Raw genomic sequence first — 11,720 nt, 5'->3', positions numbered from 1 at the left:
TGTAAACAAATTTGATATAGATTGTTGAATTTGTTTAAAAAGTATATTTACCATGCATATAATATTTAGTGCAACCAACAAGATGGAACTTGGGAATGCGGGTTCTACATAATACGTTGGATATATAAGTTTGTGATTAGTCGACCATATGACTTGTCAACATCAGTATGTAGTCACTACACATTTTTTTTCTTATGTATGTTGGTGTGTTAAGTAACGGTTATGCTTTTCATATAGGTTCCTTGAAAAAATAGGATACCATATACTCAAAAGGAAATTGACAGCATAGTTGGCGAATGGATTGGTCATTTTGCAGAGATATACGGTTAGGTAATAATCTCCTTTTGTGCTTTATACATTTTAGTTTTTTTTCTTAACCGAAACTTGTTTTACTATGGTCTATTTTGAAGTGTAACACCTCTAACAAGACTTACATTGTTAATGAAACACACCTGATCTAACAGTAAGAAGTGGTTCCAACTTCTAAGAAATATGATGAATCTATGGGAGCTTCTGAGCTTTTTATGTATCTTTATACTAACAGTAACAAGTTCACTATATTGGTTCTTTAGTTAGGTTTTTTTATGTTTTAATGCTAGTTTTTGCTATTGCGTTTTGCTGTTGATTTTGTAGTAAATTAGATGTTGTTAGATTATCTGTTTTAATCTCTTTTTTTACTATAGTTTTTAAGCTGTATTGTTGTTTTAATGTGCAAAATTTCGTGGTTGTTTTGATGCTATTTTGAAGCTATTTCGTTGCAGTTTTAGAACTTCTTTTTGCTGCTGTTTAATGGCTATTATGATGCTTATCAATCATCAAGTAAGTTCTTTGCCCCCATTTCGACAAATTTCTATATCCTCTCTTAGTGGGATATTTAGCAAAATAAATATGATCTCATGTATGTTAATTAGGCAGCATGGTAAGATTTGATATTTGGGTAAAAAGTTTGACCTTGGGCAAAAGATACCATCTTTGTAGAGAAATATTTGTTTACAGAAAGATTTGAACTTTGGGAAAAATAGTTTTGTAATCAGCATAAAAACTATAACTAGTTCTAAAATCCCAGGAAAAGAATAATTACTCATGTTGTAGCTCTAGTAACCCAAATCTTTTTTTTTTTTTTTTTACCAGTTAAGTCTACACAAATCTATATTGGCCCTTTACCTATTTCAGTGCTGAATTGTATTGCCTTTTGTATTATTTGATGTTTCTTGCTCTTTTAGGAATCCTAATGCAAGATATATTGCTAGGGAGCACCTGTCTAAAATGCAGAACCGAAGTGCACGGTGGAAGATCTATAAAGTCAAGATATATATTAATAGTAGAAAAAACATTACGTATGGGGTCTTTAGCCTTTGAGATTGTCATGTTTTATATACTTAAAGCTATGTATATTTAGCTATATGATATTTGTGACCAAGATGGACAATTATCAAGTTTTAATGTCGATTAATATATGAATCTTTTAAGGTTCACTTTTCCATGTTTAAGTTTTCAGAAAGGCTATATATTTATATATATACGTATATGTCAATTAAATGGTCTGTACTCTGCAACATTATTATAGAATCTGCACAATCATAAAGAAACCAGTTTTTGATTACAAAAGGGTTTGTATGTATTACAAGGGGACTAGTTTTCGAGTTAAAAAATGGTGTTTAAACATATTAAAGAAACCGGTTTTACTAATAAAAAGGGTGTCTCAAAATACTAAGAAACCATTTTTGTCAATAAAAATGGTGTCTAAACATGCTATAGAAAGCAGTTTCGTGATTAAAAGAGGTCTCTATACTTTTACAAGGAAACCTGTTTTTACAATGTTTTATGGAGACCGGTTGAAAAACTGATTTCTATAGCCACATAAAACAGTTCTCCTTTACTTAAATCTGTAGTAGTGATTGTGTTGTACTATTCATATTACGAAGAGTTTATATTATCAGTATATGACGGCTAAGTATGGATAAAAACCTTTTTTTCCCAGAAATAATATCACATGCATCCTTTTTTATGTTGCTATTACTATATTATACGATATTAACCATGAAGATAGGTAGATACTTTAAAATAAATAATATAATATAAATAAATATAATATAAGTAGGAGTAAAAATATTAATAAGTATTGTAAATAAGTCATCAAAAGAAAAATAGTGATCCGATACTACAGCTTCAATTTGCTAAAATGCTATTAAATGGTAGATAGTCCAATTACGTAGTCATTAAACTTATGAAATCTAGCTAATGATTACTTTGGTATTTATACTTATCAATGTTTTTTTTTTAAACTGAATTATTTCATAAATATATTAAACATAATATTTTTTGTATAAGAGAGATTTAGTATAATGTATGGAACTCATTAAAAGAAACATGTCATGTTAAAATTGGCTCTTGTTATTTCTTACTAACGTTTTGTATGACCAAATTGGTAATATTTTTTTGTAGGTGTCCAAAATTATACATACTACTTCAAATATGACTATCTATGTAATTTTTACTTTTTATTCCCTTTTTGCTACTTTGGGCCGGTCAAATTTTTGGTCATGCATTTACCCGCGCGATGGAATGATGAAGACGGATGATGATGGTGACAACGGATGGTAATGTGGGCTATTGATATAAAATTAGTAGCGGTTATTTTAGGGGTTAAAGGTAGATGTTGTAAATTAATTTTATTAAAGATTTTATAGATATTTCTAGTATACATTATAGATATTTAACATCTAAGATATTTAAAATATTAATAGTTATTATTGAGTTAATCAACTACTTAGTTAGAAAAAAAAAAAAAATTGCTTCGCGATCCAACATTCATGAATAAGTGTCAAACATCACGAACATACGAACGTGGGTTAAATTCATTTATACTTATTCAAGAGTCCAGATTTGGGCTCGTACAAGATGGAGTTTTTTTTCCAAACTAATGTAATAGATAAATTTATTTACCAAAATAATATATTTTCAAAAATATTTACCAAATCAGTATAATTTTTAAAATTTATCATTTGTGGTACTCCAAGTCTCTCAATGGCAACATATTTAAATGGTATGAATCATTCTAAAAACATAAGTCATATGAGAAGGTATCATTTTTTTTAAGGTAAAACTATTCCAGCAAGCATTGAAAAAGATTATATTTTCTTTCAGAGACATGTATCTTTTTTAAAATCTATCATAGTTAACACTAAAAATATAAAGCTTTTTTACGTTAGTTTTTTTTTCTAAATAATTGTTACAAAAATATTATAATGGACGAGATACTTATGCATGGGTAAGAATCTTTTTCAAGAATTAGATGAAAACTTTTTTTTTATGGATATGAATATTTGTAAAAAATTACAATATCAAACATAAACAAATCTAATCTTTATCAAAAGTATCTTTTTAGGGCTTAGCATACGTACAGCGGCTGTACCTATGCTTGGGTACAACATAGCTTAAAATCAGGGGGCATTTTTGAATATGTAAAAAGTTAAGGTGTCAAAATGCAATTGTTTTAATTTTTTGTGCTTTTGCTGTGCATATGTTTGGGTACAATTGAAAGTACTCATCATTTTCCCATCTTTTTATTATAAACTTCCGTACAAAAACAAATAAATGCCTCTTACAACTAATGAACTAAACATTAAAAAAATAATTTCACAATTGATGATTTTTGACATATCTTGCTTCTAGGCAAAACTGAATGAACTTAATTGATAAGATCCAAATGATTGAGCATTTTGATCATAAAATATCTTGTGCTTGTTTTTCTTTGATCTATTGATCCAATGAATGCTTTTTTTTTGCCATTTTTTGTTTGTTTTCTATTTATAAAATTTATACTAATTTGGTAAATATTTTTATAACTATACTAATTTGGTAAATAAGTTTTCCTATTATACTAGTTTGGAAAAAAACTCTACAAGATGGGCTATTTTACAGTTTCCAAGTACTTTAGGGGGCACAAACTTTTATAGCAGATATAAATTTTAGAAAAAATGTTTGATATGTCTAGTAATAAGCTTAATGACGTGCCTAAAAATTTAGTATTAACACATGACATGACTAAAGGTGGAGATTAAGAAAGAAAATGAGTGTCATCCACGTGTCATGCATCTTTTATAAATACTAAAAGAGAAACTTTAATAAATTTCTTCACTCTTAGCTCAAGATGATGACATCATCTTTAATTCAACATTTAGTTAACTACTTTTTTAGTCCTTCAATTATAAATGAAATGTTCTAACAATGCATATTATTATTTTAATTGATATTCTACTAATCATATCAAAATTAATATGTTTAGCTTTTTGTATACCCTTTTGATTCACTTCACCATCTATCTTTTATTTAAAACAATTTTATTTTGATTATATACTTGATTTAACTATAAATCTTCTTATAAATTAATATTATTAAAAAAATTACACTTTCTTGATTTTTTATCAAATAATGATTGTTTGAAAGAACTATGTCGATTCATCTTCCTTATAACTTATTTAATACTTGAAATTCTAATAAGTATCAATTATATTTACGGTTGCTTAATTTGTGTCAAGTAATATTATGATTCATCTTCCATTATAGTTTAGTTTTCGTATTTGATTTTCTTACAAATATTTAATACAATAACTTTGTATTGGATTATGGTTTAAATTAACCTTATATTATGATGTATAACTATACACTTGATGATATATGATCAAGGTTGAAAAATATAATTGTTATTATTTATAGTAAATCATTTGAATGAGCTCATTGAAGGTTATTTTCACAAACAATCATCATCATGATATAAAAAATGTATGAGTATTATACATCAACTACAAATTAACAAAATAAAGATTACATTTCTGCTTCCAATTCAATATATACAATATCAAGACAGATCAAGTTGTGTTTGATAGGATGAGTGATATCGATGCATTCAAGGAATTTTCGAAACACCTAGGTTGTCTTACCTTGGAAGCAGACGTATAAGTACAACCCAAAAATTGTCTCATTAGAGACAATCTTTGATTAAAGAGGCGTTAGAGAAATCAATAACTTCATTATCGCTTCAATGAAGGAGATTATATGCTTGTGGATCATAGACATAAAATTAGCTTTTACAAAACCACTACTATTTGTGTATCCAATTATTTTGTGGATACCGTGTATCCTTATAATTTTTTGTAACTATACGTAGTTAACTATCTCCCTACATTGGGTCAACTATTATAGCTTTCAATTCAATGAAAAAAAACGTATGTTGTAATCTTTATAAATATAGTTATTTGTGATACTACATAAAAACAAAAAAAATACTTGTCAAGTAGCTGGAAAACCACTATCAAATATTAATCTTTGAAATTATATTTATACTATGCTTGATTTATGAAAACAACAACCGATTTATTATCATTGTTCTTATTTTTATTTAATATTCTGTCATTGTTTTTAGCTTTTAAGTGCTTATTATATTATTGCGTTAGCTTTATAAATGTAATTTTTTATAAGTTTTATCCATGTTTCATGAATCTAGTTGAATGTTCTAGACATTTTTTTAAACCTATATTTTAGGATATATATCATTACTCAAACTTTAGGGGGCCCTAAAACAGACATCGTAGAGAAGTAAATAAATACGGATGGAAACGGCTTTTACCATTGTACATTAGTTCTTCTCTTATGGAGTTCTGGTGGCCAAAGACTTATCATTATCTCGTTATGATATTTTTTTGGTACATCATTTTCATTTCTTTTATACGACCCAAGATTTTGAAATAGAATTTATTTGCGTTAGTTTAATTTGTTTATTACTAAAAGGTGATGTTTTAGTTTCACGTATATTGACGTTATGGATATACTGAGCCTACTTTGCCATTGGCACAGGGCACAGGCCCTGGGAGACCTTTAGAAGGCGATACATGTTTAATTAAAGAAACGAATACGAATGAACCTTCCGGTTGAACAATTGATACCTTCGGTTGAACAACTGATAAACGGTTCTTCAAATGTTAAATTCGTTTATGGTCCTATTTGTATGATCATTTCTCAAAAACTAATGCATAGTAGTTCTGGAAATTACTCTATTTGAAAAAGAGGACATGTTCAAATCTGAAAATCTGAAACCTTTCATCAAGTATATTATACGTAACACTTGCACAACCCGCAAATTTTGCCTAATGTTGCATGTGACAACTTGTTAGGTCCAGTTTAAGATGTAAACTGGAGCTCTCCAGCGACATCTAGAGAGCATGCAGAATTGTCCGAAATATTAGAAGTCCAGTTGCATTGTACAGGTTTAGCAACTGATGACTTCCTCCAGTTGAGATCTGAAGACTAGAATCTGAAGACCTTCCAGTTGAAGTCAAAGAAACAAATGGAAGACAGAGATTGGCAATGGCAGCGAAGCCCAGTTGACAATCTTCCAGATCAATCAACTGGAGAATCCTCCAGTGTAAATGCTCTTACAAAGCTTTACACTGATTACGAGGAGGACCTTTTTACTCTACATCCCATGCTCAATCTTCGACTATAAATAGAGGTCCTTGCACAAGCATTTTCAAAAACTTTGCAAATACATATATTCTGTAATATTGGTGAACTTGTGCAACATTCTCTCAATCGCAGAAAGGAACATTTCACAACTTTAAGTGTTTCGATTGTTTAGGAGAATTTCCAAGTTTAGATCAATTGTAATTCATGGGTTGTTAGGATATTTACATTCATGTATTATCTTGGTTCCGCAACAACCTTGTATTTTATTTAAACAATCAATAAATAAAATACACTTGAAAATTACATATTGTCTCACCAATTTATATACTTGACATTTATATTATTGCATTGTATTAATTTACGTATTCTGTCACCTTAATACATTTACTCCAGTTAACCTGGTACACAATCAATCTAAACTGGTCATATCCAGATTAATTGATTGTGTTGCAAAGTTTACTCACCATCGACATAGAGGTGTCTTCAGCACCCATCTTGTAATAGTTGGGACTTACAAGTGGTATCAGAGCAGGCAGGTAGAATTGTTTCAATTCTATAACCTAGGTCTGCTTCGATGGCTGCTGAAGGTGAGAATGGTTTTGGTCCAAATGAATCTAATCCTAATATTGCTACTCCTTTAAATACTAACCCTCCTCCTCCTCCTCCTCCTCCTACTCCTGGAGCTAACCACGTTCATAGAGGTGTCTTCAGCACCCATCTAGTAATAGTTGGGACTTACAAGTGGTATCAGAGCAGGCAGGTTGAATTGTTTCAATTCTATAACCTAGGTCTGCTTCGATGGCTGTTGAAGGTGAGAATGGTTCTGGTCCAAATGAATCTAATCCTAATATTGCTACTCCTTTAAATACTAACCCTCCTCCTCCTCCTCCTCCTCCTCCTACTCCTGGAGCTAACCACGTTCATGTACATTACTCCAACTCTCCTGTTCCCAAATTCGATGGGAATGGTGAGACATTTGGTACATGGAAGGCTAGAATGCTCTTGCATTTTGGTGGGATAGAGAGGTATATGTTGAAAATCCTTAAGGATGGACCATATATACCCATGTCCAATGGTGTTAGCCCTCTTCTCGACCCTACTGGGAGAAGAGGCACCAGGGAGAAATCTGAGGAACATTGGTCAGATGAGGATCGCAGATTGGTTGATCTTGATACCAAACTGAAAAACATGATCCTTTCTGCTATACCTGAGGAACTAATTCCTACCCTTGTGCTATTTCCTAGTGCAAGATCTATGTGGGATGAATTAGTTCTCCAGTTTGAAGGAGGAAATGACACCATTGTCACCAAAAAGGTTGCACTTAACAAGAAGTATGAATCCTTCTTTGCTCTTCCCAATGAAAGTTTAACTGGTACTTATACCAGATTTACTGGCCTAATTAATCAACTTAGAGGCTTGGGAGTGGAGAAGGATAAGGATATTCTTCTTGAAAAATTCTGTGATGTTTTGCCATCCAAATGGGCACACATGGTTCTTGTCTTAAGACAAGGAAAGACCTTGCATAGTCATACGCTTGCTTCCCTTTATGGAGCCTTCAGATTCACTGAAGATAACGATGCTGCAAGATTATTGGCTGAGCAAGATGCTTTAAACCATGCTCAGAGTTCCAAGGCCGCCAACTTTTCTGGGCAACCTTGTGCTGCTTTAATGTCTACTGAGAATGTCCAGTCACATTCTATGAAGGAAATGTTAAACAACTTACTGAACTCTGGCCTAACCACAAATCTTAGTGATGGTTGTGAGGAAACTGACGATGATGATCTGGTAGCCATGATTGCTAAAACCTTTAATAGGTTTAAGCATAAATCTAATCGATTTAATGGGTCCAATATTGCTTCCAGTTCAATTTCTATGGATAAGGCTAATCTTACCTGCTACAAATGTGGTAAGAAAGGCCATTTCATGAAGGAATGCAGATCTAGTCAGATGAACAACCAAACTGGTACCATTGTCCCAAACTTTGTTAAAACTGATGATTATAAAGTCAAATACAAGAAACTTAAGGCCCAGATCGCTCTCATGTCACTTGAACAAGAAAAGGAGAAAGAAAAGAACAAGTGCATGATGGCTCAAACTGAAGGGAAATGGGAACTCTCTGATGATTCATCTGATGATGAAGAAGAGATTAGAGATGTGTGTTTCATGGCATTGGAGAATCAACAACCAGTGGTGAAAGATGATGTTGTGTCAGGAAGATGGGTTGACATCATTTTAAAGAAGGTAAGGGATTATGATGTCGAGATAGATTCAGAATTGAAACTGGATATTGCTGAATCATTGAATGATGACTTGTTATTTGTTGAAACCATGAGAAACTGTGAAAGATACTTAGAAACAGTTTTGGTTGAATTTAACAACATGAAAGGTCAAATAAATGATTTGCAAAGTGTCCAGTTGGCTCTTAAAGAGTCAGATTTGAAAAATGAGGCATTGGAAAGAGATAACCAAAAACTAAAATTTGATCTTGAAAAGGAACACATGGTTATCAATTCTTGGGTACAAGCATCTGGTAAAAGTTATGACGCTTTTTCTAAAACCATTGATGCTCAAAAAATTGCCTGGAAATCTGGTGATCTTCAGATGGCAGCTGTTTTACCCACAATTCACCAATTGCCAGAATCTGTTAGAGTTGAAACTCCTTATGATTCCTCTGACACTGTCAAATCTGAATCCACTAAGACCAACCCTGTTGAGGTCAAAACTGGAGCAAAGAAGGCTAAAGCTCCAGTTAAAAAGGAATCTGGTGACAATCCTTTACCTCACAAGTCAAATGAGTCCTCAACTCAAAAGACTAAAACCCCCGCTGAGCCCAAGTCCATAGGCCAGCAGCCTGATGAAAAAAACATTTTGTTAAAAATGGAGAGTCAACTCCAAAGTTTGTCAAGGCAGGTACAAAGTTGTACTGCCAGAATTAAAAATTTGGAAAGAGCTGCATCTTCTTCAGTTGAAAAACAAAATGTCAAAACTCCTCCTCAAAAACAAAAGATAAAACAATCTGCTCAAAAAGGAGCAAACATCGAAAAGAAAAAGGAGGTTAATGTTCCACTAAAACCAATTGTTTTTACTCCAGAAGCTGGAGAGAACCCTCTAGTTTCTTCATCCAGTTCTACACTAAGTCAAGCTCCTGGGACTTCTCAGGATAAGTCCAGTGGACCCATCAAGAAAAGATGGGTTCACAAAAATAACTAATCACTTATTTGGGTGTGCAGGGCGATCGAAAGAAGAATATTTGGTATCTGGACAGCGCAGCTGGCCGGACTATGACCGGATATAAGCCCCTGCTGGAAGAGTTCACTGTCTGCGATGGACCAGCAGTGACATTTGGTAATGATGGAAGTGGGAAAACTGAAGGATATGGTGTTGTTGACAATGGGCAGATCCAGTTCACAAAAGTTGCGTTTGTCAATGGTTTGAAGTATAACCTGATAAGTGCCAGTCAACTTTGTGATGATGGATATAGGGTACTGTTCGACATTGCTCAAGGCACTGTTTTTAACAAGGATTGGAAGGTAGTCATGATTGCACCAAGAAAAGGGAATGTGTACATCATGGACATGGAGCCTGCTCCAAAAGAGCATTGTTTCTATGTGAAGGCTGATGAGGACACCAACTGGCTGTGGCATAAACGGTTATCCCACCTTAATTTCAAAAATATCAACAAGTTGTCAAGGAAGCAACTGGTTGATGGGATACCTTTAATTTCCTTTAAAAAGGAGAAGCCATGTCCAGGGTGTGAAATGGGCAAAAAGAAAAGAGCCAGTTTCAAGACCAGGCAAAATTTCAGTATCACTGAACCTCTTCACATGCTTCATATGGATCTCTTTGGTCCAGTAAATGTTCAAACTAAAGCTGGTAAGAGATACACTTTAGTTGTGGTTGATGAATACACCAAATTTTGTTGGGTGATATTTATCAGATCAAAGAGTGATGCACCTGGTGAAATTATCTCTCTCATCAAGAGAATTGAACTCAAGTATACCAAGAAAGTGTGTCAGTTGCGAAGTGATAATGGTACCGAATTCATTAATAAAGAATTGGAGACATTTTGCACTGACACTGGTGTTTCTCAGAACTTTTCGTCAGCTCGTTCTCCAGAACAAAATGGTGTGGTCGAAAGGAAGAATCGCACATTGATTGAAGCTGCCAGAAGTATGTTATCTGAATCTGGTCTTCCCACCTGTTTTTGGGCTGAAGCTGTGGCAACTGCTTGTCACACCCAAAACCGGTCAGTTTATGTCAAGAGACACAGGAAGACTGCCTATGAAGTCCTCAGGAATCGTAAACCAAATATTGGATACTTTCATGTATTTGGTTGTCCAGTTTACATCCTAAACGATTCCAGTCAGTTGGGAAAATTTGATGCAAAAGCTGACGAAGGTGTCTTTGTGGGGTATTCAGATATTAGAAAAGCCTATAGAGTTTATAATTATAGACTCCAAAAGGTACATGAGACAATTCATGTCACATTCGATGAATCAAATGAAGCAATCAACAAAAGACCAACCCTTGATTTATCTTCAGTTGTCCCAGTTGATTTTGGTGTATCTGATCAGGTTCATCAATCAATTACTACACCAGAAAATGTTTCCAGACATCAAGTCTTGGAACAAGTTAAGGAAAAGAAGAACTCCAGTGACACCTCATTTTATCCTTCTATCAGTTTTAACCTACCTGAAAAACTGGTAATTGGATCTGATGTACGTGCCACAACAACATCAGAACCAGTTCAAGCTTCTCCAGTTCTTCAAGATATACCTTTGTTTGAAGAAAATCATGTTAACTCTTCAGTTGACACTGATGATGATGTTGAAGTAGTTTGGACTGATCCTCCTCCAGTTGCTACATCTGTTGGAGATCGTCAGGTGTCTTGCACTAATGTTGTAGTATATCAACCTAGTCAATACACTAAATGGACTGCTGCTCATCCCATCGAGCAGATTATTGGCAATCCAGATAGTGGGGTTCAGACTAGAAGAGCCACAAGTGATCAATGCTTGAACGTCACCTTCTTATCACTGATTGAACCGAAGAAGATTGACGAGGCTATGGCAGATCCAAGCTGGGTTAAAGCTATGCAAGAAGAACTCAACCAGTTCGAAAGGAACAATGTTTGGGAGCTTGTTCCTTGTCCTCCAGGGTTAAAAAGAGAACCCATTGGAACGAGGTGGGTCTACCGGAACAAGATGGATGAAGATGGCAACGTTATAAGGAACAAAGCAAGATTGGTTGCCAAG

At 33.4% G+C, this 11,720-nt stretch overlaps 1 long non-coding RNA gene across 2 annotated transcripts; it reads left to right on the top strand.

Annotated features, from left to right (window-relative positions):
• The first annotated feature begins 253 nt into the window (after positions 1-253).
• LOC122602615 lies at positions 254-1,444 on the top strand. 2 transcript variants are annotated; one of them, XR_006324340.1, is made up of 3 exons: positions 254-330; positions 762-819; positions 1,224-1,444. It is a non-coding gene; the product is annotated as an uncharacterized LOC122602615 (long non-coding RNA). The 2 variants fall into 2 exon arrangements; XR_006324341.1 differs by lacking the exon at positions 254-330 and adding an exon at positions 405-463.
• The last annotated feature ends 10,276 nt before the right edge of the window (positions 1,445-11,720 follow it).

Source organism: Erigeron canadensis, chromosome 6 (assembly GCF_010389155.1).
Source record: "Erigeron canadensis isolate Cc75 chromosome 6, C_canadensis_v1, whole genome shotgun sequence".
NCBI lineage: Eukaryota > Viridiplantae > Streptophyta > Magnoliopsida > Asterales > Asteraceae > Erigeron > Erigeron canadensis.
This window is presented reverse-complemented; position numbering and strand designations above follow the sequence as displayed.